The sequence below is a fragment of the Canis lupus genome, chromosome 6 (assembly GCF_048164855.1).
Source record: "Canis lupus baileyi chromosome 6, mCanLup2.hap1, whole genome shotgun sequence".
Lineage (NCBI taxonomy): Eukaryota > Metazoa > Chordata > Mammalia > Carnivora > Canidae > Canis > Canis lupus.
In genome coordinates this window covers 19,815,274-19,841,112 of record NC_132843.1, presented here as the reverse complement: position 1 = coordinate 19,841,112, position 25,839 = coordinate 19,815,274, and the positions used below count along the sequence as shown (strand labels likewise).

The window sequence follows — 25,839 nt, the reverse complement described above, 5'->3', positions numbered from 1 at the left end:
CACTTTTTTTTTTTTTTTAAGATTTTGTTTATTTATTCATGAGAGACACAGGGAGAGAGAGGCAGAGAAACAGGCAGAGGGAGAACCAGGCTCCATGCAGGGAGCTCGAAGTGGGACTCGATCCCTGGTCTCCAGGATCACACCCTGGGCCTAAGGTGCCACTAAACCGCTGAGCCACACAGGCTGCCCTATGTTCCACTTTTTCATCAAGCTCAAACACGTCACTTTTCTCTCCTATGAAAGTCTCCAGTAATCTTGACAACAGACACAGACAAACTCCTAAGCTGGGGAAGATCTAACCCACTTCTAACCCAAACATACAGACAGTGTTCAAAAGACAATATACTGGTATTTAGTCCTTTGTTTTCAGTGGCGGTTGAAAAAAAAAATAACAGGAGAGTTCTATACTTTCAGGACATTTGCATAATGTATAAGTGATTTAGTACTTCATGAAGTGTAGTCAAACGTGTCTGAAAAATGCAGATTGAACATTTCTGTGCAAATTCGTTAAGTAGTCCCTCCAATCAAAATGAAAAATAAAACATAAAAGATGTATCAACTGTGATGTTGTGAAAGCTTCTAAAATAGTCATTCAACGTTGAGACATTACAGGAAATCAATAACTATACTACAGATTTACTCTATGCATGGAGGACATTTCAAAATAATATTGGTATTTTGAAATTAAGAATTAAAGTGCTCAGCACTGTGGCTAGAATGTAGAACACCAACCAAGAGAAGAGAGAGATGAAGCTCATAAGCAATCCCAAGGTAATGGCAATATCATATCATGGAGGTATTTTAAATATTTTTTAAGGATTTTATTTATTCATGAGAGACACAGAGAGAGGCAGAGACATAGGCAGAGGGAGAAGCAGGCTTCCCACAGGGAGCCTGATGCAGGACTCGATCCCAGGACCCTAAGCCACAACCTGAGCCAAAGGCAGACACTCAACCACTGAGCCGCTCAGGTGCCCCTATTTTTAATATTTTAATAGTTAACTCATGAATGCTTAAATCTATGATTCCCCATGAACTTAACTATGATAACTTTTGGAGGGAGTTGTGTAAAGACCATTCCCCCCTTGAAAAGTTTGTTCTTGGATGGCAACATGTGTTCATATGTATTGAAGGATAGATTTTTAGCAAGAGATCATATTCAGAACTTGCTTACTTTTACCTTAATACCTAAGGTTCAAGTTGCTTTCACAATGGTGAACCAGAAATAATACCCTTTGCTCACTAACACAAGTCAGTCCTTCAAGTTTTAAATTCCATTATCATTACCTCTCACAAATACAAAAACAAGAAGGTAAATATCTATTAGATATTAATTTCTTTCTGTTCCTCTTTTCTAAGAACTGGGAAAGAACTTTTTTAATTCCTTTCTTTTAATAAAAAGGAAAAAAAATACTTTTAAATAAGCCAAATAGGCAAATAGTGTTTAGAATAACTATGCATTACATAGATTCAGATGCAAATAACTAAATAGATAATATGAATCTAATGATCCCTGAATTTGTTCTATTGTTGGCTATTTTGAGTATCAACTTCAGAAAGTAATATTTTTAATAATTTGCTGATATTATATACTAAATTTTATGAGGCTACCCAATGTAAGATTTCTTAAATTTACACTAATTTTTCATCTTATAGATTAATTTTTCAAAAATCATTATTTACCTTCACTTCTTAAAAAAAAATCCTCCTGTTAACAATTCACAGTTTGAATGAACAGTCAACAAAAAGTCTTCAGAAAGGCTAGGACACTCACCAGGGTCTGTATCCCTCAGGGCTGAAATGATATTAGATTTGGTGAGGTGAACCGTATATCACAAATACTCCCAGTGCTGGACAAGGAAATATTTCATTGCATGGGAGGGGTGGATTTAGAATTACTCTCTGTCCTCAAATGCCATATTTTATCTAGGATACATCATTGACATACTCTCCTGATTTCATCAAATCTCTTAAAAGCTTGCTTGCTTTTTCTTTCCCTTTGAAACACATTCACACACACACACACACACACATCATTGAATAGAAATCATCTAAAGAGATTTTGATTTTTCCTTTTCTTTTCTGCCAGCAAATCTTCCCTTGTTTCCTGTAAGCTTAGCATTTCTAAATTTATTGATATGTGATTTGAATCCATTTTATTAATTTTTGTATCCAGGGCACCAACACGGAGTGCCCACACTGACTAGACAGCCATGCCTGGTGAATGAATTAGTAAAATATTCCTCAAGGAAGGCTCCATGACTCATTCTTTCCTAGATCCTGTTGAAACATACAGTATGGCAGGCTGCTCATCAATTCAGACCATTGCAAATTATTTTTTATTTTTACTTAGAGTCTTGAAGTCATCTGTCAATATCTTGACCACCCATATCAGAACCTGGACCCAGTATAGAAAATAAAAAACGTATGTGTCCACATAAAATTTTAGAGAAAGATTTTTTCTTTTTTTTTTTTTTTGTAAATTGTTCACATAAAATTCTTGCCATTCCAAATACCTATCAAAAGATCATCAAAGATGTAAAATATAATTTATTTATTCAGGCCCATTTGTATTTCCACATTTTATAAATTTCCAATTTAGGTTTTTCTATGTGTAAACCATGACATTATACAAATTTTCATAAAATTTCCTTGTTTGGGACTTAAAAGTGACTATTTGGAAAGAGTTTGTCTTATGTTAGTTTTTAAAGGAAATTCAGACTTGCTTATTTTAAGAAACAACATACATAACTTCCCTAGAGACTTTGGTTTTCCTAAAATAACTGCAAGCAGTTCTTATTCAATCAACCAATCGATACATATTTATTGACCTGCTCTATTTACTAAGACTATTAGGTCTGACTACTATTAGGTGCTGACTATTCTAATTTATTTGACCTTGAATCATTGCTTTATTTGGGTAGCAGATATATAATAATAATGACAACACATCTTGTTTCATTTTCATTTATTTATAATTATCTTTTAGTTTCTCTGTTTGACCAACTTTTTTTTCCACATAAAGTTTTTCATTCTTCAGGGATCATAGTTCTTCCTCATTTACTATTAATCTCATGCTTTCTCCATGTATTTTTCCCTGTGCATTCCATCCCCTGCCCCTGCTATTTTTCTGAATATTTAATTTGTGCTTTACTTATATATATCTGATCCTTGATATTTTTCTTAATTGTTAAGGAATAAATCTCTTCTCTAAAAAAAATGTTAAAGCTAGAGCTCACATGGGCAGCCCAGGGGGTTCACTGGTTTAGCGCTGTCTTCGCCCCAGGGCCTGATCCTGGAGACCCGGGATGGAGTCCCACGTCCTCGGGCTCCCTGCATGGAGCCTGCTTCTCCCTCTGCTATGTCTCTGCCTCTCTCTTTCTCTCTCTCTCTCTGTCTCTCATGAATAAATAAATAAAATATATATTTAAAAAAAGATAGAGCTCACAGACCCAAATCCCTTTTCTTTTTTACCCCATTACCTAATAATGTTGGTCTCCCTCAAATTGCAAATTTTACTATACTGTAGCAGGAGGTAAATCATTATACTTCGAGACTCCTCCTCAACTGTAGAATTTTAAGGCTTTGACCTTTGCTCTATTTATTCCTGATATGAAAATAGAATGCTTTCTTCCTAAATTTCAGAGAGGAAGTTCGACTTCATACAATACCCACATTCTGCACCCTGTATATCAACTTCAGATAATCAGTACCACATTTCTCTAGTGGGCTCTCATTTTTGTTTTGAATTTTTTCTACTGAAAAAAAAAAGTCTATTCCAGCCTTTTATTTTCTGATTAGATTTTCCTTTGGATGTCACTATGCAGAAAAATTGATATGTGAAATAGAACAATGATCTGAATATTGATTGATCAAAATAAGTGCTCATGACCAGACATGGTGGAAGTTTTTGAAGTTTTGAAGGGTCCTTAGGACCTGTCCAGTTCAATTACCTCAAATACTAACCATCTTCATAGATCTAAATCCTGTTCACCAGCACTCTTCTTTTTCATCCCACTGGCTTAAGCTTTTTAAAAACAGGTTTAAACCTCTTTTTCCTTAATATTTGTTTATTCCCCACCCCCCCCCCCCAGAAAAGTCTGTATCGAGTGTCTTCTATCATCTACTCCAAGAGTTCTACTATTCTTCCCTTCTGGCTTAGTGGGAAAGCTTATATTCCCTTGCTTGTGAATCAACATAAATCATGTTCTTTCATTTTTTTCTTGTATTACTCCTGCTGTACAGAATAAGAGCAAGAGAAGTTCCTATAGGTACTGGACTGTCCTCTATTGACTCATGTAAAAGTATTTCTTTCCAAGTAAATATATCTCTGCTTTCCCTCAGCAAAATAGAGCTAAAAATAAGATGGTTTAGAGGTATCTGCAACCCTCATATGGCCTTGTACGTTGTGCTTAATGAACTTCTTCCGAAGTTTGATTTTGGCCATTCATTAAGGCCAGTCATCATTGAGAAGTGCATGATTAAAGAAAAGCACAAACTCAAAAATACTAAGAGCCATCTCATAATAGTGCTGTGCTCACACCTTAAGGTAGCTTTTTTGTACATACAGATACCAGAAAAATATACTTCCTTACTTTCTTCCCACCCCTCTGCCCCTATTCCCCTTACACAGATCTTTCACGAGATATGAGAAATTTTCTGGGCTCTTTTTTTGTACTATTAGTTATATTTTCAAAGTCCAGTTTGACTGCATTTCTTATGCTTAGTTCAATAGTATCTGCCTTGTGATGGTGAAGTCCTCCTTTCACAAAAGCACTCATGATTTGACGCAAGAACTCCTTTTATGACTATAATTGTTACTAACCTATACATTAAAGGATCAATGATCCAGAAGCTTCATACTTGCCTAGAAACAGTCAATAGTTAAACATTTTAAGGAATTCAGAGGACTAAACACAATTAATAGACTAGAGAATTTAGAAACAAGCTGTGAATCAATGTTTCAGAAATAATTCACTATGTAAATATTAAATTAGTTTAACTACAAAATTTTTAAAAAGCAGTATTTTCATTTAACCACGTTAACTCCCAATCAAATGCCATGAGAAAATGTATCTTAATGCTGATGCTTGGTATATACTTTCCAGGTGACTCTGAACCTTTACTCATCAACCTGGGATATTAACAAAATTCAATTTTCTTAGTCATTAATATTTTTAATGGCTTTGGACAGAGGATTAGGAGAAGACAATTCATACTTCTAAGTGTTTGATTCGGTATGATAGATGAGTGAAATAGATTCTAATCCAACAATGGACTGGCAATACCCAGCAGCACATCAATCAAGCAAATTCAATCAGAGGTTGACCTGACCATGCCCAGTTTCCCCCATTGGCTACAAAAACTTTAAGAATCTAGAAATAATAGAGTTGTAATGATATTCTTGCTCAAGTCCTTTATTTTGCAAATGAGAAGGCACAGGTCCCAAAAGCTATAGGACTTTCAGGAGCTAAGATGCAGAGTCCAGCTCTTTCTTCACTGCTCTATGTAGTGATCCAAGGTTTCATGGAACATGGAACGACACCCATAGGAACCAACTGAGAGTGACTAAGTTAAACTGGTTAATTCATTCAACAAGCACTCTTCAGTTGCCTACCAAACACAGCTCAAGGGCCCCCACCTTGTTTCTTTAAAAGTCCAAATGCAGGGAAAGAGGTTCATTCTAGTGTGGAATAAGAACCTTCACCACATGGAGAACAGACATTGTCTAAGCTAAATATTAATAACAACCCAGCAGACATATACATTAAATATAAGATTCTTACAACAGCAATAATCAGGCTGTTCCAAAGTGACTGGAATTGGGAAAGCAACTCCTATCAACAGTGTTTCGTCAAGGAAGCGAAGTTCCCCACTATCTCTCTCATATGCTGTTTCTAAGCCACCAGTAAGAATGAGACCTACTGAAAGTGCAGACACTTAGTAACAGCTCGGTTGGAAAAATATATACAGTTTAATGTGGTGGTGTGGATTTAGCTACTTACAACTTTTAAAAACGTTTTACCTCAGTTGGTAAAAAACTGCCTAAATCAATGCCCAATCAAGGGTTTTATTCATTTTATTTGCTCTGGTTCAGTCAAATTTGTCGCTGGCATAATGTTTGGAACTAATTTTTAAATCTTTCAAAGTCACAGATTCAATCTTTTAAAATCTCCGTGACCCATTCATTTTCTTTAACGATCAAAGAAAATTTATCCTAATCTTGGTCTGAAAATTTATCCTAATCTCGGTCTGAAAATCTATCCTAATCTTGTAATTACCGTCGCCCTCTGCAAGCTCCCAACTTCAGCTTGTTCGATGCTGAAAATGCGTGGCCTGAGAGATCTCAGACGTCTGGAATTTTGTAAATGGTCCCTCTGCACTTTTTTTTTTTAATTTTTAAATTATTTTATTTTATTTTATTTTATTTTTTTTAGGAAGCCCTTGCCTTGCACAAACCTGCTCTTGAATTCACCCCAGGCACTTCTACTTGTCTTGCACCTCCTGACCTACCATCATCAATGGGCGCGTGTGCGCGTGTAATCCGCGAAGCAAAAGAAATTCTGAGAGTTGGGCGTCGATGTTTGCGATAACCCGCTAACCTATTGATCTGTCCTTCGGCTGTTTCTAGAACACCTGGGAAAGACACCCGAGCCGGGGCGGGGGTGAAGAGGGGAAGGTGGATTAGGAAAGGGCGACGGCGATTACTTCCTGCACCGAGACCGGGTGGCTCTCGGGGCTCGGCCGGACCAGGCATCAACCGGGAGGGCGGGCGGGGGGCGGGCGAGGGGCCGGGGGGCACCGGCCGGAAAGTCGGGGGCAGAGAGAGAGCTCGGCGGGGCGGGGGAGATACAGGCGGGAGGCGGAGCCGCCGGGGCGGGCGCGGGGCGGGCGCGGGCGCGGGGGCGGGGGCGGGGGCGGGGGCGGGGGCCGGAGCCGAGGCGGCGCGGCAGCCAGCGCGCGGGTGGGCGGACCGGCGGCCGGAGGGACCCGCGAGGGCGAGGGCGAGGGCGAGGCCGAGGGCGAGGGCGAGGGCGAGCGGCGGGCTCCGCGCCGCCCCCGCTCCCGCGCCGCCCCCGCCCCCGCGCGCAGCCCCGGCTCCCGCGCACCCGACGGGCCGCGGCGGGGAGGAGTCCACCGAGTTGGCCCCGGAGCGCGGGCAAGTTTCCCGGGAAAGCGGGAGCAGCGGGCGGCCGCTCTCCAGGTGAGCGCACGGGGCTGGGGGCCGGGGCACCCGCGGGAGAGGGGTCTGCGTGGGCGGGGAGGTGCAGCCTCACCTTTTCAGGTACTTCGCCTCTGCCCGAAGAGGGAGGCATCTTTCTTTTCCTTTTTTTTTTTTTTTTTCTTAATACCCCTTCCCCCCTTCCCCATATTTGAACCCACTTCCCTTCACTTTATTGGCTTGGCGGGGCGGCGTGTCCGGGAGGCGGAGGGGACCGGGCGCCTGAACTGACCCACCTGCGCGGGGTTCGCGGGGTTCGCGGGCCCGGCGGGGCGCCCTGGCTCCAGGGGTGCGGTGCCAGCCCCCCGACTTGGCGCCAGCGGGGGCTGGAGGGAGGACACCGCCAGGCCCGGTATTGAGTTTCTGATGCCGGTTTATCCGGTCCTCCGGCTGGTTTGGCAGAAAGACGAGCATCTCTGCAGGGTGCCTCTTTGGCATGGGCCGCAAACTCCAGGACCTTTGCTAAAAGCTCCTGCGAAGGCTGAGGACGATGTGGGAGGGGAATCAGGAGACTGGGTGCCGGGGCGTGCCGGGGTGGCTCGGGCCCCCGCGGAGGGGAGAGGAGGGTGGAGGTGGCTCCGGGAGCGCAGGAAGCGCGCGGTTGTTTCGTTGCTGCTGCTGCTGTTACTTCGGCGCGGTTACCCGCTCCCTCTTCTGCCCGGTTTGCACATCCTCATCAGCATATTTCTGTCAGAGGCCTGAAAGGTGCTTGCTCCGTCTGATGCCCGTCAGGAGTTATTTCCAACTAAGTTCACAGGTGCGAAGCCTGAGCCGCTGCACCTCCTGGCTCCCCTCCCTGCGGGTCCGCCCCCGACTTCCCTCCCACAGGGAAACTGTTCTGAATCCTTCCCAGGGTTTTGAAAGGGACGAGGGCCAGTACATAATGTAGTTTGTGGTGTGCGTGACTTTTCCCTCATTATGTTATCAGAACCAAATCAAGACACTGGAGATGTCTAATGGGACTCCCCTTCAGCAGTTTTTATAGTAATTAAGAGTACTATTTACAGTGTTTCTTTTTCTGTACTTTATCTCCAGACATTGCATTAATCCCTCTATAGGCAGTTCTCTCTGCTGTCACTGTGTCACTGGGTTTGAAAGACCAGAGCTTCTTTCGGACTCACATACACACACCAAAATACAGTGTGACAATATTCAATATTTGTCTGTCTTCCTGATTCAGTGGTCTGGCACCTGCCAATTCCAGTACAGCATCATAACACCATATGCCTGCCTACAAAATTGAGGATAAGGAGAATGCTGCTGTTTTTCATGTGCAGGACAACCCTGGACTACCAGATTTTATTATTGTTTAAGGGGTTTTTAAGGGCTTCAGTCAAAGTGAATCAAATATACAGAACAAAATTACAATTCCACCCAATGCGTTCGAAAGGAATACAATTCCTGGACACTTATAGTTGACTGGTTATTGGAGAAATATTAAAATCCTCTCATCACACAGAAAGCATTTTGATTGAATATAGTCAATAAGAAATAGCACACATTGAATGCCCTGAGAAAACAAGAAGAATTTTCCTCGTGCCTCATTTGAGTTTTATATCCTTTATTACAGTAGCATCCTCCAGAAAATGAGCACCTTGCAGATAGATGTTGGTATGTACTGACTAAACACCACATTTTTTAATACAGAGGCTTGGTGACAGTCCAAAAACATAAATGTTTTAAATCATTACCAACCATCTGTTCTCTCCCACTCACTTAAGGCGCAGTCTTTTATTTTCACAGGTATCAAAACATACATCCACATTTCCTACATTTCCATGAATATCCTGAAAGCTGCAGTGATATCTGATGTTGACCTAAGTTTGGCAACTGTTGTGTTTGGCTAGTTACACTATAAGCTCCTCTCCTTTTATTTTCAATGAAAGAAGAAATCAAAAAACTTTTAAAGCCTTTGGACAAAACTGATGTTATATACTCCAGTGAAATCTGATTGCTTTTTTTTTTTTCCCACCTTTTTGTTACCAAAGAGAAGCTGGAAAAACAACAACAACAACAAAAAAAAAAAAAAAAAAAAAAAAGATTGAGAGAGAGAAGCTGAGAATTAGTACAGCTGCAGGCTCCTCCTGATGACATTCTTTCCCTTTCTTCCTGGTCACAAGGGTAGCATTTGGTGCTCTGAAGCAGTGCATTAAACAGCCTCATGACTCCAGAAAATTAGCATGGTTCCAGAAGGATATAACCTCTTCCCATGAAGAATTTACGAAATGGGAGGCTAACTTAATATCCCAGACACCAAATTAAGTAGACCGAAGACATACACTTCCCACACAGACGTTGGCTATCAATATTACATAGAAAAAGAATAACATGTCTAAGTAGTATTCTTTATATTTGTGTTTGGGAACTCGGATGAGTTTGTATGTAATCAGCAGATGGATTCATACCCTTCATTTTGTTTATGTCATCATTAGAGCAATATTTGGGGTTTTCAGTCTCCCCCTAAACTCCCAATCCAAGAAAGCTTTCACATTTAGGGATGTTTGCTATAGCTACAACTGGAATGTTAGAACATTTTTCTCACCCAAAATTAAGTTGCATAATAAATATGTTGTTCCTGTAGTGGAAACAGAACCTGGGAAATTCTTTCTATTCAAACCTAGGTGTAATATTCCAAAAACACTTTCATACTGTTAAGGAAAAAGGTATTGGCAATCTTGACCATACTTTGCAAACAATTGATATGTACTAGAAGAATATCAAGAACCAAGGAAAGGTGAGGTTTCTGCCTTCTGACCTGCTATGCTGCACTATACTGCTTTTGCCTTGGAAGTGTAAGATTCTCCTTACTATCATGATAGCACTGAAGAGAATGAGCCCAAACTATAGACAATTTTGAAAGTTAAGTTGCCTTTAAAAATATGGTCTAATTTAAACCTTTGGAAATACATAAGAATGTGTTAGATCTTATTTTTCTGTTAGATCTTATTTTTCTGTATACTAAAAATGAATTATTGAGGGGATACAGTTTCACTATGTATAGTAAGCACTCTGAATTATTCATGTTAATGAGAAGAATAGAGGCAAATATAATCCAAAATCATGGTTATTTAAAAAGTCATTTGTTTTTGTCTTTGGAACATATTACATGTTTGTATTAAAAAAGATTTTCATTGTTATTGTGGGCAAGTTGCCTTTCTAATTATTTTGTTTTGTTTAGGTTAATTTTTAAATAAGTTTATATACCTCAAACACCAAAACCGATTTATAAGGAGGTGGTGCAGATGGGCATCCTGCCCAGAAACAAGCTGGGTAATAGAAATAAGCAAACCTGGTATGGCAACTTTGCAGTAGAATATATGTAATTCACAGGAACATAATCAAGACTTGATTGTATATCTATTTAATGAATATGTTTTAAGAGTTAGACATGTTCCTGGAAAAAATAAAAATCCTTCAATCAAAATTTGAGAAATTCGATTCGACTCCACATGTAAAAGAGGTGATTGATATGGGTTTTTTTAAATGATAGTGGGCTACTCCTGAAAACCAAACAGAAATATTATGATTGATAAATCTAATTAAGCCAAATCTGTAAGCATGAAGTTTCACTAAAGCATACGTACATAATGTGTATGTATTAAGGTGAAATCCTTACATAGGTACTTTCTAAAGAAGAAACAGCAAGATGCTACCAGAATAAGGGGTTTGGTCCATTTGATCTCAGTACCTTTGCTCCAAATCAAAGTATATTTCATTGAAAAGAATCTCTCAAGTATCTGTTGTTACCGTGGACCTGGTTAGATAAAATAGTTGAAGTTCAGCAAGACTGGCAATTTAACAGATTTCTATTGTGCTTTTCAAAAGCTCTAGGGCAAAATTGGTTGTGGATGAAATAGTTAGTTGAACAAGAAGTTGATTCACACCATAGCACTGGCTGTTAAACACCTCGTTTATAGTCAGTGTTCGGTTGTATATAGATTTTGTTGAATTGTTAGTTCTATGCACTATTAGGAAACCTCTGTGGGGAAGGTTAGAGCTGCAAAAAATATATGATTAGAAAAGCAGATAAGATCATTTTTATTTCAAGAATTCAAAGCAAAAAGTTAAAATTGTAACTTTTACAGTAGTGAGCAGAATGGTAATAAAGTAGACGTCCCCTTCAGAGTGGTGACTATGTTCTCATAATAAATGTGCTCTCTACTGCAAGTGTAGGGGTACTTCTTTTTTGAGGAAACATTTTTTTTTAATTTTTTTATAGGGCACGGCATTTTTTTTTAAGACTTGAGTCCTTAGATTGAATATTTTAAAAGAAATATTGTGGTTGGAAATATAATTGAGACCCACAGGATATATTTTATATACATTTGTTAATGAAATCAGTTTCTTTTGATCAGTGCCTAAGTCTTAGAATCAAAGTTATGCATTTTGTTATAGAGCTGGAAAGGACCTTTAAAGTAATTTATTCCAATGCCCTCATTTTACAGTTAAGGAAATGGGGACCCACAGTGATCACTATGAACAGCTAAAGGTCACACTGGTAGTTAGTGGCAGAGCAGAAACTAGAAACCTGATCTCCTGACTCATTCAGCTCCTGTGTAGTAAGTAGGGTAGTTAGATAGAAGAAGTTAACTCTTTCTGGCCATCAAGGTATCAACTCCATGTGATAGTCACAAAATGGTACAGAGCTAGATGTAGAAGGCCTATGACTTTTCTGTCTTCTGTTGTCCGCTGAATGGTCACCACAGACCAAACCATGGTTCTCAACCCTCTTAGTCTCTTTTTTTAATTGCAAATATTTTGTTTCCCCCTTCATATCCTGAAATGTAACTCATCAATAATTTAATTACTGAATATATCTGAAATGAAAAGAAGGATAAAATACAAGTTAATTTGTAAATAATAACTATACTAGTCTCTGGGGATGACCTCACTGGAACACATATTAAAGAAGCAAAAGATTTTATGTATATATAATGAATAAATTTCGATTAAGGCAAATAGAAAACATCAGAGGGCATTCTATACAAGAAGTACAGGAAAATGAAAAAAACAGGGTAGACTAAAAAGTATGTTAGGAGAATTACAAGCCAGACTTATTCATATGTGGTAAAGAAGAATATAATGGGAATCGTTCCAAGGAAAATATGCCAAGTCAAATTAAAGACTAGCAGAGTGGAGAAAATGTGGAAGTGTGATATTTTGCAAATGAGAGAATAAATACTATTAATAAACTTCCACCAAAATTCCAAACTTGTTTTGTGGAACATGTTCCTGCTGTTGTTACTAGTATGAACTCTATTTCAAAGGAGTCTGCAGGTTGCCCGCCATATCATCTGTAATAGCAGATAAAATATTTCTAAAATGAAAATTATCGATTTAGTGCTGATATTGCCTCTGCTGTTTTAGTCTATCAATTCCAGGGTTAGGAGACAGACCGCATAGAATGATTAAATTATTCACCGCAGCAACCTTAATTGTCAGTTTCTGGGCTTTCAGTGGAAATTCTTATAAAATGCTTACATTGCAATGATGTGCCAGATTCTATAGGTTGATATTCCCTATAAGTTTAGTTCATCGGGACATTGCATGTTGTATGAGGTATTTGGGAAAATTCCTCATTAAATAAGGCTGTTCCTCCACGCTAAAGCCAACCACACTCTCCTGTCCCAGTAAGTAACAAACCAGAGTGTACCCAACCCTTCCCAAAATGTTCTCTAGCGACGATCTGACCCTGAAGAGAGCCACACGACTAGAGAAATAAGATTTTTGTGATTACATGGGATTATTCTTCATGCCCTTACTCATCTACCTGCCGCCCCCCCTTTTTTTAAATGAGACTGTTCTGCTTGTCTGCTGGTCTCCTGCCTTCAGTGGACTAGGATTACAGACTCTCTGACCATCAAAATCAAGCTCACATTCTGATCTTCTGTCACTGGCACCTTTATAAAAGTTTACTTCTTCTAATCCTCATTTCTCTTAGAAATCTCTCTTTGGTGGGTGACTATGAGTATTGACAAACTAATATGCAGGCTGGCTAGTATTTTAACTCTTCCAGGCCTTAACCTTGTTTAGATGCATGTCTCCAAAAAACATTGAAGGCATTCAGATAGACAGAGACAGTTTATACATATATTTTATATACATTTGTTAATGAAATCAGTTTCTTTTGATCAGTGCCTAAGTCTTAGAATCAAAGTTATGCATTTTGTTATAGAGCTGGAAAGGACCTTTAAAGTAATTTATAATTATATGTGTATATGTATATGTGTATATGCATGTGTATATGCACATGTTCTATGTGTGTACATACATACATGTAATTTCAGGCACTGAAAAATAAGAAAGAAGGTATTGAGATTGTATTTAGAATGCCCTTGAAACATTTTTATGCAAACAACTGCACTCGTTCAATATTGGAAGTTACACCATAAAATAGTGCTGTGAAGTATGCCACAGAAGAGGCCAAAATCTGTTACTGACACAATAAACTGTTGTATTAGATTTTTTTTAATTCCTTAAAATAAAGGCATCCTGTGATAGCATATAGGAGTTGGGCTGGGAGGGGATGTATAGACAACTGTAGTGTCTGTCTTAGATGTCTGTAGTCTGTGCACTGTTGACTCACTAGAAGCACATCAACATCTCTTTGCAAAATATAGAGTATTTGCAGAGAGATCAGAGGGTTTTGAAGATTACTTGTATATGCAACATACAGGAGAGCATGAGACCCTAGAAACGAGGAGGGGATTGAGAGGGAAACTCAAAATTTTCACTTCTAATGTTTGGACTAGCAGACCATAACATAAGACTTGCTATTGAAAATTAAGAGTTATATGAAATGTCATTTCATTATTAGCTACAGCAAGCATCTTGAACTTTCCAAATTGTAAGTAAGAATTGTTTTTTTTCTTAGGTTACTTTCGACTCCAGGTCAATTTTAGATGTCTTTTATAACATTGCATAAACATTTTATAATATTCTTTTTAAAGAAGGAGACTTTTTAATGTAAACTCTTAACAGTTAAGATGAAAATCATAGGTGTGTGTGTGTGCGCATGCACGCAAATAACCAATTGTTTTGACATAATCACAAGATTCTCTACATAGAAGGGCATAGTTTACCGAATCATGAGAGATGGCTTTTCCTACAGAGGGAATGCAGCAATTGTACAGAACACAATTTGAGCCATGATTGTTTTGCTGCATATTGTTCATTCTTACTGGAAGCTTCTTGGTCAATTGAATGGCCCAACACTCAACCTCAGACTGACCCCTAACTTTATTTGGTCTACTTTTGTTACAATTTCTAATAAGAGTGTAGTGGTGCGGTGGGAATTGAGAGAAGATGAAATTGAGGGTGTTGGATTGTGGAGGTGATAAGGAAAATAAGGAGTTTCTTTCATTTGAGCAGCACAAAGGTCTGTGTAGGCAGTGAAATTCTATTGGAAATCTACCTTTTCTTGTTATGCTTTTTACTCTTGTATGTAATAGAAGCAAGATTGTGAAAGCAAAGCCCTCCTCTCTCTTTGCACTGTTAATTCCACCATACAACAGAAAAAAAAACAAAACAACTTTTTTTTTCCAGAATAAACAGAGGTGACTTCTTCCACTTACTAGCCTCATTGTGTCCCCTTTTACTTCAATACTACTCTAAACTGAAATCTAACACACTGAAGAATGTAGTTAAGAAAAGGAAGAATATACCCAGTCAATGTAGTGAAAGAAACTTCAGGAGCCTCTAGAAATATGTGAAAATGGGAAAACCAAAGAAGACAATTTTGTCAATTCAAATGAAGAATGTAATATTTACTTTTCCATTAGTTTCAGAAGCAGGTAGCTCAGAACTCACTCAGTTTTGTAGTCATTTTTATTGTTTTCTTTTTTATCACAGAAGGAGTTGGAGCTGTGACCTATTGTTACAGGTTACTTGAAGCAAATATAGTTTGTGAAGATTTACACAAGATGATGGCATTGATTATCTACTTTAAGAAAGAAATTCCAAAATTGAAATGCAGGCACAATTTTTTAGAAACATATCTCTAATTAAATTTGATTTTCCCACAACCTTCTTTGAACAGATTAGAGTGACGGTAATTTATTCCTCCCCCCAAATCAGTTTTCCCAAAGTATTAAAAAATGCTTATGTGTGAGTGACATTATTGCACTAAAAGCAGTGACCATTAACGCTCTTTGACTTTCTAATATTTGCACTCTAATTTTCAATTAGGAACTTTTACCATTACAGAATGAGACTCCATTACTGTGAAAGGGCTGGCAGTCAGCTGGATGCACTAGTTTGGTCTTACTGGTTATTTGTGGCCAGAACCCAACTTGTACTGATTGTTAAATATTTTTGATATTACTCCTGTACTTACATTATCACTTTTGTGACTTGCTAAAAAAAATCTAGCAAAGTCCTATTTTCAGATTTTGCAGTTCAGGGAATTATAACAGCATTTTGAGTGGAAATGGATTTGCAAATTACTGAACTCCCAAGTAGGAGAGATTATCGAGTATCTTGGAACTTTGGTTCACCATGAATTTTCCCAACATACATACACTGAGTAGTATCCAATTAGAATTCCTTGAAATCACTGGCATATATTTTATCGAAGAACTTTGTAAAACACATCTAAAGCTCAAGAAGTCCCTCTGAGTTCCCCACTTAATAGATCCAGCTGTGTATTTGGCATTTCTTATTTTCTGTCTTAAAGAGAAACCTCAAATGATACATGTCAAAATCAAATTTGTGATCTCTACCCATTTCACCCCAACCTCTGGTATTCCCCAGCTCCCAATCTGGATTTTATCCTTGAAATCCCCTCTCCTTAACCCCATATCAGAGCCTACACCTAGGTGTTGATTGTTACCTCCAAAGTGTGTTACAAATCATATATTTGAAACTACTATAACACTGTATGTCAGTTATACTTCAACAATACATTTTTAAAGTATATTACACATCTGCCTCGGGCCATCACCCTAGTCTAAGCTTTAACCCTCCCCTGTGCAGGAAACCACAATCACTGGTCTCCTGGCATCCTATATTGTTTATTACTATTCCATCCTCCAGTGCAAATGTAATACTCACAGCTCTAACTACACACACCACTTCCCTGGGTTACCATTGCATAGTAAAGCCCAAAGCTGTGCACCTGATTTTTTGAAACCCAGCAATGCCAGGCTCCTCCAGTCTCATCTTTTTGATGTCTCCACTCTTTCCCTTTGCTTGAGCTGGCTGGCTTTCTTCCAGTTGCTCTGACTAATCAAGCTCCCTCCCATCCCCACACCCATGAGCACAAATACCCAAACATTGCCAAGTTAACTCTTAGTTAGCACCTCAAATATCAACCCAAATCCCATTTCCTCAAATGAGCCATTTCTTCCCCATCATATATACACACATATTTATTTGTATGCATAAATGCATCCATATTTATGTATTCATATCCCTCATCCCAAATAGTTGCAAATTCACGTTTACTTGGGTAATTATTTAATCAACCACTAAGGTAGAAATCTGTATAGTTTTGATGGTCTTTATATTCCTAGAAAATGCTTCAGAGCCTGCCCATAGCAGGGGTGTGAAACATATTTGTGGAATAAATGTTTACTGATCATCCTTGGCTTTAACCCCACATGTGTGCATGCATACATATATACTACACAGAAATAGCCAGTCACACCCACCCTCACATTCTCATGAAAACACATAAATAAAAACTTGTAAACTTTCAAGCCCCACATTTTTTCTTTTCTTTGTCATCTCTCCAAAAATCACAGTCCTTCCTCTTCTGCTTCTGTCCCTATCTGTGATTCATTCAGAGGTGACTTGAGCAGTGCTACATTTGCTTAGAAAGTACAGCTAATCTGTTGAATTTCTTACCCCCCCCCACACACAAAAAGGCTCAAGCATTCTTTTACATTATTTCCTCTGACATGTGAAATCTCTTAATAATTACAGTAATTTTAAAAGGCTTCACTCTGTGAGAGTTCTATGCTGTGCCATTTGGCATATTTTGACAATGATCTAAGATTGTACCATGTTGGAGAAGAGAAAAAAAAATATTTTGGAGGTTACCTGCCCCTATGGCTCCTGTATGGAGATACATGAGATGAAGAAAAACAAAACTTAAAATAAGAATAAATATATGAAATTGAGAGAGTAACATAAAAGTCTAGTTTATAAAGTAAAAGTTCATATTTTTAAGCGTTGCATAGAGGCTTCAAACTATGCTGAAATAGTTAAGGAAAAGACCTACCTTATTCACTTGGCACTTACTGTGTTTAGATACTGTTTTAATATTGTACCTAAATTCCAGATGCTGTTTTAAAATTGAGTTAGTCTTCTTTTTATTTAAAGCCTTCTTGCTTTGGCTAGTTTAGAGTAGAATCTGCTAATCTGGAACACTTTGTGCCAGAAAATAAGGAATTGCTCAAAACTGATGGAGACACATCAGAAGTACATAAGTGCCAGATTTTAGGGACTTCCACTTGAAGGCCCAACTTGGGATCATTTGAACATAAAAAGTAATAATATATGTAATGGATTAGAGCACATTGAGTAAGAAAAGAATCATGAGTGTATAGTGTGTGTGTAGTGTGCAGATGGTGGTGGGTAGATGAAAAAGCTGTTTACTGAAAAATACAAGCTAATAATTTTTTTAAATGCTGGAATTATAAATTCACCTTTTTGCAACACTATTACAAGAGTAATCAAAGGATAATTCAGCATTGGGTGAATGGTTTTTAGGGACATGATATCCATGCTCTCTCTAAATGTCATCTCACAGATTGCTTATTAATTACAAAGAGAGGAGGATACCTTTATAGGAAGAAATCTGGCAGACCAGCGTAACCAAGTAAGCACACTTGACATCACCACATTGACACCATGTACCTTTTGATATGATACACACATGAAGTAGGATACATAATCACCTGTGAAGTTGTAATGCCAAAAATGTTTCATCTGAATCTGATCATAAGGAAACAATCTGAGAACTCCAAATTGGTGGACATTCTTTAATATAATCAACTTGGACACTTCAAAAATGTCATTGTCACACACACACAAAATCCTGGAAGATTGTTCAAGATTAAAGGACATTGGGAGACATGGCAACTAATTGCAAGGCATCCTTCTTGATTAGATTCTTGATGGGGGTGGTGGGGATGCTATAGAGAGTACTACTGGGACAGTTGGAGGAATCTGAATTTGGGCTGTAGATCATAGAATAGTATAACATCAATGGTAAGTTTCCTGAGTGTGATAATCATATTGGAGTTGTGTAGGAGAATGTCTTTTGGGGCAAAGGATATATTTAAAAGTATTTACAGTTGAAATCTCATGATCTTTGCAACTTCCTTTGATGTGGTTGAGCAAAATTACTGTTTTAAGTGTTGGAGAGAGAGAGAAGCAAATGTGAACTGATTAAAGATTATATAGTAGTCATTATATTACTGCTACTTTTCTGTAAGTTACATGTTTTTCAAAATAAAAACCGAGTAAAGTACTCTGATTTTAAGCCAACTATGCAACAGATGAGATCATTATCACATTGTATGGAAGTGAGCTAGCATGTTTGAAAGTCATTTAGTCTATTAGTAAAGTATCCTTTTCAAAGTATCTAAATATCTTCATTTATCATTCCACAATATTTTGTAAGTTATATTTAAACACCTTAAAGGAGCTATGCTTAAAAGAATATGTTTTAGGCAGTGTAGGAGACAATGTATCCTCTTGTGTTTCGCTGTAAAACAATTAAACTACTGATTATTCTCACTACAAGATGCACAACATAGCAAACTAGTGTGCAGGGTAAAATAGATCTGGCCAGGGCACCAGTAAAATTTAGGATCTAGTGTGATTCTCAACTGTACAGTGTCTGGAAGGTGAGCAAGCACTGTTAGCGCTTATGTATTAGAAGCAGGTACCTAAAGCACAGTACCAGATATTTACAACTATCAAAAAATAAAGCTGTTTAATCAGTAAAGAGGGCTGTTCTCCATGAAGCACAAAGTAAAAGGGGTTCAATTGGGTTAAATTAAAAATACAAAATTTGTGGACAGCCCAGGTGGCTCAGTGGTTTAGCACCGCCTTCAGCCCAGGGCCTGATCCTGGAGCCCCGGGATTGAGTCCCACATCGGGTCCCTGCATGGAGCCTGCTTCTCCCTCTGCCTGTGTCTCTGCCCCCCACCCCCCCGTGTCTTTCATGAATAAATAAATAAAATCTTTTAAAAAATACAAAATTTGTAGCAAATTATCTCTTTAGAAAAATTCAGCTTCAAAATAACTATTTAAAATATTTCTCCTACCATTAAAGTGTATGATATAATATTTGTACTCAGGTCCCTGTAAGAATAGTTTACTTGGCCCTAAGATAACATTTAGGGCTACTAATGAGATGTACCTTTCACATAATCAGAACAATGGAAGTGGTGCTTCTTGATACAATATAATAATAATAATGGTAAAAAGAACTTCTAGACCTTCTTATATCTTAAGATACAATAAGCCAAAGGTACAAATACTAAGACTTCTTTCCCCTTATATTTCATAAGATAGTTTATGAATTATTATAAGTTATAGCAAAGAAATTAGAGTTTCTGAAAAATCTGAAAAATAAGTTTCTTGATACTTCTAGCATATAGTGTCTTGAAGCTAAGTGTCACAATAATAGGAACTCCTCACCAGAATAAGTTGTAATTCATCTTCAGCTTATATTTAGGCAAATAGTAATGAAAAATATTGAACTTGGCATTGTCTTAATAAGGGGAAAACAATAAAAAATTGTTATGGGAGTGAGTTGGTTCTTTAAAAGTCTCGATTATCTTCAAATAAAGTCAATAATAGGGATCCCTGGGTGGCGCAGCGGTTTGGCGCCTGCCTTTGGCCCAGGGCGCGATCCTGGAGACCCGGGATCGAATCCCACATCAGGCTCCCGGTGCATGGAGCCTGCTTCTCCCTTTGTTTGTGTCTCTGCCTCTCTCTCTCTCTCTCTGTGACTATCATAAATAAATAAATAAAAATTAAAAAAAAAGTCAATAATAGCTTTTGTACCACTATCCCTCTCTCTCTCATCCCAAGCTACTATATAGCTTGCATTTATATTAGTATCAAGACAATGGATAACCATACCACTGAAAAGTATAAGACTTGAGTGAATGGGTGAAATTGAATTTTGTGATCTTAGTAAACTTAATATATTTTTATTTCATATTTTTTTAAAAAGTTCCAAGACCATGAAAAATGTATTAAAAGTTGTTAGAATTTATAGCAATAGGGAAAACAGAGTTCCATATAGAATTTGGCATTAAAAGAAAACAGCTATGTGAACAATTTGTGTAGGTAATTATTAGCTGGAAGCTATTTGTACTCCAAGTTTATTGAATATACACATATGATAATATGACTTTACACAAATAGAACCTTTTGATAATAAATCCATGTAAAAGATTGTGCCTTGGGGAATAATTCTAGATGTTATAAGTATATTTGAATTTCCTGCACACAGAAGGCGGAACTCTGGACCAAGTATGCAACTATTTTTCACTCATGATACTTAATAGGTCATTTTACCTAAAGTCTCAGAAAGGATAAATAAAACAAACAATGGAAAATAGTGTTGTTCCATTTGTACCCACATTCAAAACATTGCAATCATAGAAGAAATAGCAAAAGAGAACCATGAAACCTTTCTCCAGAAGTGAACTAAACTACATTCAAAATCAGTTATCAGAAATGAATAAAAACCTAATCATTACCTGAGAAGAATCCCTGTCAATGCATGCTGGAATTACTGATTAACTGGTTTTTGCTTTTGTGGCATCCACCACTGAGTGGATACTTAGAAAAAGCATTGTAGTAGTAAAATAAAATATAGAAGACAATACTCTTCTCTTTATTAACCATCTACATTGTTAACACTTCATGGAACTGTGCACCTCCCCCCACTTCAAGCCAATTTTACTATTTGTTAAAAAAATAAACATGAAGTGAAGGATCCTTACAATTCCCTTTCCTCATTTAAAATTTTTGTTACATTTTTATGATTATGTCAAATTTTATATTTTCATATTTAAATGAAATCAGTGCTCAAACAGTCCTTTCATTACTGTTTCTCTTTCTGAGTTATTTTGATTCATTTTGTGCTTGGCTAGATTTTATTATCAAAGAATTTATTCTAGTAGGGCTCATGCAGATTTGTACTTCCTGAATTTTTGCTTGCCTGATGAGTATCTCTATCCCTCCACCAACACCACCACCCTGTCCCCTTGCCTGGCACCTGTGTCTCTAGCCCATAAGCCATTTTTTTCTCCCCTCCCCCATACTTGATGGGGGCAATGATGTGGAATGGCAGGAGCTAGTGTAGTGGGGTGATCTACAGCTCCAGGCTCTTGCCTAGAACATCTTGTCCTACTCAGCTTGTTCCATTTGCTTTCAAGTTTAATTCAAGCCTCTAATTCTATGTTGTGATATAGTAGTTGTGGCTTCCCTTAAATTTTCTCCCAGAGTACCCTCAGCTGGGAGACCATGTCATAACTAATAAAAATAGTAGATGGGCATGGTATTTTCACCAGTCCTGCATCCCCAGTCAGTCTGAGTTTTAATAGGGAAACATCCACACTCCTTATAGCCTACTTATGCCCCTACTTATGATGGACAGTCTTTTGGAACCATGATAGTACGCTTAGGAAAATATATATCCAGCTCAAGGTTTGAGAGTGTATCTGCCAATTCTTACCCTCTCTGTTTCCTCTCTAGATTTTACAGAATTTGGTAGGTTTAGTTAATGGTTTGAATTGGTAACTCTTGTTTAATTGAAAATAGAGTTCTTTTTTTCACTATTTTCAATTAGACTTTATTTGTTAGAGAAGTTTTAGGTTTACAGAAATATTGAATGAAGAGTACAGAGATTTCCCATATCTACGTCCCACACTCTGCCACGTACCACTAAATGTACACACAGCCTTCCCCATCACCAATTTCCTCCACCAGAGGGGTACCTTCATTACAACTGATGAAACTACATTGACACGTATCACCTAAAATCCATAGTTTGGTGTTGTTTTACAGGTTTAGACAGATTTATAATGACATGTGTCTGGCATCATGTATCATCAGGGTAGTTTTACTGCACCAAAGATCCTGTCTGCTCCACCTATTCATACCTCCCTCCTCTGTAACCCCTGCCACCATTGGTCGTTCTGTCTCCATATTTTTGCCTTTTCTTTAAGAGTGTCATATAGTGAAATCATATAATCTATAACCTTTGCAGATGGACTTCTTTCACCAAGTAATATGCATATAAGTTTCTTCTCTGGCTCTCATATCTTATAGTTCATTTCTTTTCAGCACTGAGTGATATCCCATTGTCTAGATGGATCACAGTTTATTTCTTCACCTGTTGAAGGACATCTTGTTTGCTTCCAGTCTTGGCAGTTATGAACAAGGCTCTTTAAACATCCATGGGTAGGTTTTTATGTAGAACAAAGTTTTCAGTTCCTTTAGGTAAATACCAAGGAGAGTGATTACTGGATTCTATGGTAACAGTACTAAACAGTATGTTTAGTTTTCTAAGAAATTTCCATACTGCCTTCTGAAGTAACTACTATTTTGTCTTCCCTCCAGTAATGAATGAGAATTTCTGTTGCTCCACATCCTCATTAGTCGTTGATGTTGTCAGTGTTCTAGATTTTGGCCTTTCTGAAAGATGTGTTGTCTGATAGATGGTATTTCATTGTCATCTTGTTTGCATTTCACTGATGCTTATTTACCATTTTGTATCTTCTTTGGTGAGGTGTCTGATAAGTTCTTTGGTCCATTGTTAATTGAGTTGTTTACTCCCTTGTCATTGAGTTTTAAGAGTTTGTTCTATGTTTTAGGTAATAGTCCCTTATCAGATATATCGTTTGAAAATATTTTATCCCAGTCTGTGATTTGTCTTTTCATTTTCAGGATGATGTTCACAGAGCAATTTTTTTTTTTTTTACCTTTAATGAAGTTCAGCTTATTAACTCTTTTATTCATGAATCATGCCTTTGGTGTTGGTTCTAAAAAGTCAACATCATACCCAAGGTCTCCTTAGATTTTCTCAAATTATCGTCTAGGAGTTTTATAGTTTTATGCTTTACATTTAAGTCTGTGGTCCATTTTACTTTAATTTTTGTGAGAAGTGTAAGTTCTGTATCTAGATTCATTTTTTTACGTGTGGATGTCCGATTATTCCAACACAATTTGTTTAAAAAAAACCCTATTTTGGCTTTATTGAATTGCTCCTTTGTTGAGGATCAGTTGACTGTACTTACGAGGGTCTATTTCTGAGCTTCTTGTTCTGTTCCATTGACTTATTTTTTTTGTTCTTTTATCAATACCATGCTGTCTTAATTGTTGTAGCTTTATATTGTCTTGAAGTTAAGTAATGTCACCATCCCCAAACTTTGTTCTTCCTCTTCAATATTGCGTTGACTGTCTTTTGCCCCTCATATAAACTTTAGAATCAGTTTATTGATACACACAAAGAACTCACTGAGATTTTGATTGGGATTGCATGGAATCTATAGGCGAAATTGGGAACAACCAACATCTTAACAATATTGAGTCTTCCTATCCATGAACATAAAATATCATTCCATGTATTTAGTGTTTTGATTTCTTTCATCAGAACTTTGTAGTTTCCTTTTTATAGATCTTGCACATATTTTGTTATATATAACTAAGTATTTAGTTATTGATTGTTGATTTTTCATTCTTAGTCTGTTGATATGATGGGTTACATTAATTGATTTTCAAATGTTGAATCAGCCTTGCATATATGGGATAAATCCAACTTGGTCATTGTGTATAATTATTTTTATAACTTACTGGATTTGATTTGGTAATACTTTGTTGAGGATTTTTTGCATCTATGTTCATAAGGGATTTTGGTCTATAATTTTCTTTTCTTGTAATGACTTTGTTTGGTTTTGGTATCAAAGTAATGCTGACCTCGTAGACCAACCTGGGGATTATTTCCTCTGTCTCTATCTCTGAAAGAAAATATAAAGAATTGGTACGTTTTTTTCCCTTAGCATTTGGTAGAATTCACCAGTGAACCCATCTGGGTCTGGTGCTTTCTATTTTGGAAGATTATTAACTATTGATTCAGTTTCTTTAATGAATATAGGCCTATTCGGATTGTCTATTTTTGTGTGAATTTTGGCAGATTCTTTCAGAGAATTGGTCCCCTTAATTTAGGTTATCAAATTGGTAGGCATAGAGCTCTTCATAACATTTATTATGCTTTTAATTTCCATGGGATATGTACTGATATTCTCTCTTTTATTTCTGATACTAGCAATTTGTTTCCTTTTCTTTTTTTAATTAGTCTGACTAGAGACTGATTTTATTGGTCTTTTCAAAGAACTGGCTTGTGGTTTTGTTGATTTTCTCTATTGACTTCCTATTTTAAATTTCATTGATTTCTGTTGTAATTTTATTTTTTCTTTTCTTCAACTTATCTGGAATTAATGTGTTCTTCTTTTTCTAATTTCCTAGGCTAAGATCTTACGTGATTGATTTTAGATAGTATACGTATTCAGTGCTATAAGTTTCTCTCTAAGCACTGATATTGTGGCGTACCACAAATTTTGATAATTGTATTTTTCATTTTCATTTAGTTCAAAATATTTTTATATGTCTTTTGCAATTTCTCTTTAACTCATGTATTATTTAGAGGTGTGTTGTTTAATCTCTAAGTACTTTGGAATTTTCCAGCCATCTTTCTATTACTGATTTTTGGTTTAATTCTGCTGTGATATGAGAATAGACATTGTGATTTCTATTCTTTTAAAAATTTTAACTCCTATTTTGTGGCCCATAATGTGGTTTATCTTGGTAAATGTTCCATGTACACTTGAGATGAATGTATATTTCGCTATTATTGGATGAAGTAGTATAGCTAACCATTATATCCAGTTTCCTGATCATATTATTGAGTAAAACTATGCCTTCACTGATGTTTTATCTTTTTATATTTTTGCCTGCTGGATCTGTTGCATTTATTTTTCTTTTAAGATTTTATGTATTAGAATGAGAGAGAGAGAGAGAGAGAGCATGAACAGGGAGGAGGAGCAGAGGGAGAGGGAGAAGTAGATTCCCCACTGAGTAGGGAAACTGATGCAGGGCTTGATCCTAGGACCCTGGGATCATAACCTGACCCAAAGGCAAATTCTTAACTGACTGAGCCACCCAGATGTCCCTGGATCTGTTTATTTCTGATAGAAGGTTGTTGAAGTCTCCAATTATAATGGTGAATTTATCTGTTTTTCCTTGCAGTTCGATCAATTTTGCCTCACATAGTTTGATGCTCTCCTGTTATATATGTTAAGGTTTGTTAACATCTTCTTGGAGAATTGCTCCCGTACCATTATGTTATGCCCCTTTTTTATCTCTGATGTCTTTCTTTGTTGTGAAGTCAGGAGCAACTTAATTGGATCCTCTGCTCAGAGTATCACAAGGCTGTAATTAAGCTTCCGCTGGGCTGCATTCTTATCTGAAGCCCAGGGTCTTCTTGTAAGCTTATTGAGTTTAGGGACAGAGTTTACTTATAACAGCTTTAAGACTGAGACCCTCACTTAGTCCTAAGGGCCACCCTTCTGCATAAGAAGTTCATA

General features: G+C 37.3%; 1 protein-coding gene across 1 annotated transcript in view; it reads left to right on the top strand.

Moving 5' to 3' along the window:
- Window positions 1-7,078: 7,078 nt before the first annotated feature.
- The window catches only part of CHST9 (carbohydrate sulfotransferase 9), a 241,262-nt gene continuing 222,501 nt past the window's right edge, over window positions 7,079-25,839 (top strand). Inside the window, exon 1 of the mRNA XM_072829108.1 lies at window positions 7,079-7,204. The gene's annotated coding sequence lies outside the window, so the exon portion shown is untranslated. The remainder of the gene's footprint in view (window positions 7,205-25,839) is intronic.